The sequence below is a fragment of the Salmo trutta genome, chromosome 34 (genome assembly GCF_901001165.1).
Source record: "Salmo trutta chromosome 34, fSalTru1.1, whole genome shotgun sequence".
In the NCBI taxonomy this organism is placed as follows: Eukaryota; Metazoa; Chordata; class Actinopteri; order Salmoniformes; family Salmonidae; genus Salmo; species Salmo trutta.
In genome coordinates, this window is record NC_042990.1 from 39,615,061 (window position 1) to 39,620,359 (window position 5,299).

The following is a 5,299-nucleotide window of genomic DNA, read 5'->3' on the forward strand; positions in this document are numbered from 1 at the left end:
ACGAGTTACTGAATTTTCTCGTAATAATATTTTTCTCTGAGTGGCAGCAATACGCCACGTCTCCTCCCCCCTTCCACTGTGTCTTCATGTTCAATTCCCCTCCTCCTCCTCCTCCTCCTCCTCCTCCTCCTCCTCTCTTTCCAGTTCAGAAGAAGTTAAGCCTTCTTCTCTTCCCCCTTTTCATCTACTCATCCTTCTTCTTCTCTCTTCCTCCTTTCCATCAACTCATCCTTCTTCTTCTCTTCCCCCTTTTCATCTACTCATCCTTCTTCTTCTCTCTTCCTCCTTTTCATCTACTCATCCTTCTTCTTCTCTCTTCCTCCTTTCCATCAACTCATCCTTCTTCTTCTCTCTTCCTCCTTTCCATCAACTCATCCTTCTTCTTCTCTCTTCAGCCTTTTAAAATCTACTCATCCTTCTTCTTCTCTCTTCCTCCTTTTCATCTACTCATCCTTCTTCTTCTCTCTTCCTCCTTTTCATCTACTCATCCTTCTTCTTCTCTCTTCCTCCTTTCCATCAACTCATCCTTCTTCTTCTCTCTTCCTCCTTTCCATCAACTCATCCTTCTTCTTCTCTCTTCCTCCTTTCCATCAACTCATCCTTCTTCTTCTCTCTTCCTCCTTTTCATCTACTCATCCTTCTTCTTCTCTCTTCCTCCTTTTCATCTACTCATCCTTCTTCTTCTCTCTTCCTCCTTTCCATCAACTCATCCTTCTTCTTCTCTCTTCCTCCTTTTCATCTACTCATCCTTCTTCTTCTCTTCCCCCTTTTCATCTACTCATCCTTCTTCTTCTCTCTTCCTCCTTTCCATCAACTCATCCTTCTTCTTCTCTCTTCCTCCTTTCCATCAACTCATCCTTCTTCTTCTCTCTTCAGCCTTTTAAAATCTACTCATCCTTCTTCTCTCTTCATCCTTTTAAAATCTACTCATCCTTCTTCTCTCTCTTTTCTTTCCTTCCAACTCATTGACTTAAAAAGCTTTTGATGAGTGAAGGTTTCCTTGTCTATGTTCATTCAGCGGACAGACATGATTCCGGCCTTTTCATTCTGAAGAACTGACATGCAAATCACCTGTCTAAAAGGCATGTCCCACCAGCCCACAGCCACCCACCGGGTGTGTGATTGAAGGCAGGTGTACATGTGTTTGTGTCAGGGAAAGACTGGAATTGCAATCGTGAAATCTATGGATTTGAACTCTTCCACCGTCTCGTGACGGAATATTCAAGGTCTGGTCTGAAGTCCTCTGCTCTTGGTCTTAAGAGCAGAGACACAGATTTTAGTATAGAAATAGGACATTAAGATATTATTGTTTTGCAGGAGAAGTGGAGTAGAGGAGATGAGTTCACTGGCTGTCCAATAAGGTGCAGGGAAATGGTGGTCCCATCCACCACACTGAGAGAAGTCAGCCAGGGGAGCGATTCAGGGGAAATGCTGATTTGGTTCAAAACACAGCTAACACACACAAAATAACTTATCAAAACAAGAGAATTCTTAATTTGGCTGAAAATCAAAAAGGAGGCTGACCACTGACCACACAGGGAGACAAACACAAACCTACAAACATCAGTCATCCTCTCACCTCATATCCCCCAGGAAGAACTTTGATAAAAAGAAAATAGCAACAGAAATGGGAACCACTGTGGAAGGCTATGAGGGGATGTCACGATTCCCACCGACGGTGGCGCCCCCTCCTGCTCGGGTGGCGCTCGGCACAAGCCGTAACAGGGGACTGGAACACTGGCTCTGTACATAGTCACTCTTCTGAGAGGTAAACAGCTCATCTCTACAGGGAACTCTTTTGGGAGGTAAACAAACAGCTCATCTCTACAGGGAACTCTTCTGGGAGGTAAACATACAGCTCATCTCTACAGGGAACTCTTCTGGGAGGTAAAAAGACAGCTCATCTCTACAGGGAACTCTTTTGGGAGGTAAAAATACAGCTCATCTCTACAGGGAACTCTTCTGGGAGGTAAACAGACAGCTCATCTCTACAGGGAACTCTTCTCGGAGGTAAACAGACAGCTCATCTCTACAGGGAACTCTTCTGGGAGGTAAACATCTCTTGGCTCATCTCTACAGGGAACTATTCTGAGAGGTAAACATACAGCTCATCTCTACAGGGAACTCTTCTGGGAGGTAAACATACAGCTCATCTCTACAGGGAACTCTTCTGGGAGGTAAACATACAGCTCATCTCTACAGGGAACTCTTCTCGGAGGTAAACAAACAGCTCATCTCTACAGGGAACTCTTCTGGGAGGTAAACATACAGCTCATCTCTACAGGGAACTCTTCTCGGAGGTAAACAGACAGCTCATCTCTACAGGGAACTGTTCTTGGAGGTAAACAGACAGCTCATCTCTACAGGGAACTCTTCTGGGAGGTAAACAGACAGCTCATCTCTACAGGGAACTCTTTTGGGAGGTAAACAAACAGCTCATCTCTACAGCGAACTCTTTTGGGAGGTAAACAAACAGCTCATCTCTACAGGGAACTCTTTTGGGAGGTAAACAGACAGCTCATCTCTACAGGGAACTCTTTTGGGAGGTAAACAAACAGCTCATCTCTACAGGGAACTCTTTTGGGAGGTAAACAGACAGCTCATCTCTACAGGGAACTCTTCTGAGAGGTAAACAGACAGCTCATCTCTACAGGGAACTCTTCTGGGAGGTAAACAAACAGCTCATCTCTACAGGGAACTCTTCTGGGAGGTAAACAAACAGCTCATCTCTACAGGGAACTCTTTTGGGAGGTAAACATACAGCTCATCTCTACAGGGAGCTCTTCTGGGAGGTAAACATACAGCTCATCTCTACAGGGAACTCTTCTGGGAGGTAAACAAACAGCTCATCTCTACAGGGAACTCTTCTGGGAGGTAAACAAACAGCTCATCTCTACAGGGAACTCTTTTGGGAGGTAAACATACAGCTCATCTCTACAGGGAACTCTTCTGGGAGGTAAACAAACAGCTCATCTCTACAGGGCATAGGTTTAACTACTTTTAATGAACATATACTTCAGCTAGAAAACTCCATGTTTAGCCATGCAAGGCATTCTTCAACCACCTGCCCCCCCCCCCCCCCCCCCCCCCCCATAGCCTGCTGGGTAACGTAGTCTAAATGTTATTAACACATAACAACACAAGATCCAGTGTCTTTCAGAGCATTCGTTCACAATCAGCTCATTAACATCACTATCAGACCATAGCAAAATTATAACATATCTAAAATAACAAAGCACAGGGGGAAGAGCCCAGCAAATTATACAAGACCAATGGACTAAAACGGACTAAAAATAGTATGGAAAACTACCAGAAAGCAATTGGCAATTCAAAAATGTGGCTGTATAAACATAAACAGCATCCTTATCAAATGTTTAAAAAAAAACTAAAAAAAACACCTAAAAACAAATAAAAAATAGACAAATTATGAAAAATGTTTTGATTATGATTGCAAATATATCCAACAAAAAAACATAGACAACCAGACAACCAGGATCTACTCCTTCAGTATTGGACAACCCTATATATAATATAAATATGAATATACAGTGCCTTGAAAAGGTATTCACACCCCTTGGTTTTTTTCCTATTTTGTGTTATTAGCCCCTTTGCTATGAAGCCCATAAATAAGATCTGGTGCAACCAATTACCTTCAGAAGTCACATAATTAGATTCCACACAGGTGGACTTGATTTAAGTATCACATGATCTGTCACATGATCTCCGTATATATACATATATACACCTGTTCTGAATGGCCCCAAAGTATGCAACACCACTAAGCAAGGGACTACCAGAAAGCAAGCGGCACCATGAAGACCAAGAAGCTCTCCAAAAAGATCAGGGACAAAGTTGTGGAGAAGTACAGAACAGGATTGGGTTATAAAAAAATATCCGAAACTTTGAACCTCCCACAGAGCACCATGAAATCCAATATTAAAAAACGGCAAGAATATGGCACCACAACAAACCTGCCAAGAGAGGGCCGCCCGCCAAAACTCACAGACCAGGCAAGGAGGGCATTAATCAGAGAGGCAATAAAGAGACCAAAGATAACCCTGAAGGAGCTGCGAAGCTCCACAGCGGAGATTGGAGTATCTGTCCATAGGACCACTTTAAGCCGTACACTCCACAGAGCTGGGATTTACGTTTGGTGTTCGCCAGTTGCTGTACACCAGTGGAACCCATCCAACTGTTGGGGCTAGGGGGTAGCATTAAACCCCGAGATGGGATTGCTAGCAAGGCTGGAAATTCAAAACATCAAAAATCGAATAACTTCAAATTCTTTTTTTTTCTCAGGTTTTTGCCTGCCATATCAGTTTTGTTATACTTACAGACACCATTCAAACAGATTTAGAAAATTCAGAGTGTTTTCTATCCAAATCTGGTAATAATATGCATATCCTAGCTTCTGATGGGCACATAAAATTCTCAATACTGCCCCCTAGCCCCAACAGGTTAAAGGAGCTGGAGCAGTTTTGCCTTGAAGAATGGGCAAAAATCCCAGTGTCTAGATATGCCAAGCTTACAGAGACTTGCAGCTGTAATTGCTGCAAAAGGTGGCTCTACAAAGTATTGACTATTTGAGGGTGAATAGTTATTCACGCTCAAGTTTTCTGATTTCTTGTCTAATTTCTTGTTTGCTTAACAACATTTTTTATTTTTTTTTGCATCTTGAAAGTGGTGGGCATGTTGGGTAAATAAAATGATACAACAAAAACGTCAATTTTAATTCCAGGTTGTAAGGCAACAAAATAGGAAAAATACCAAGGGGGTGAATAGTTTCGCAAGCCACTGTATATAAATATTAACTACATAGAAATATGAACAATACAAAAATATTAACTATATAGAAATATTAACTATACAGAAATATGAACTATATAGACATTTTTATATATATAGACATTTTTATATATGAAAATATTAACTATGTAGAAATATTAACTATATAGAAATATTAATATATAGAAATGTTAACTATGTTGAAATATTAACTATATAGATTTATTAAATATATAGAAATATTCAAATATAAAAAAATTACTATATAGAAATATTAACTATATAGAAATAGAAATATATAGAAATATTAACTATATAGAAATATTAACTATTATAATATTAATATATAAATATATTGAAATGTTAACTATATAAAATATTAACTATCTGGAATTTTTAACTATATTGAAATAGTAACTATATTGAAATATTAACTATATGGATATATAACGATATAGAAATATTGATATATTGGAGGTGTACCTGTGGATGTATTACAAAGGCCTACCTTCAA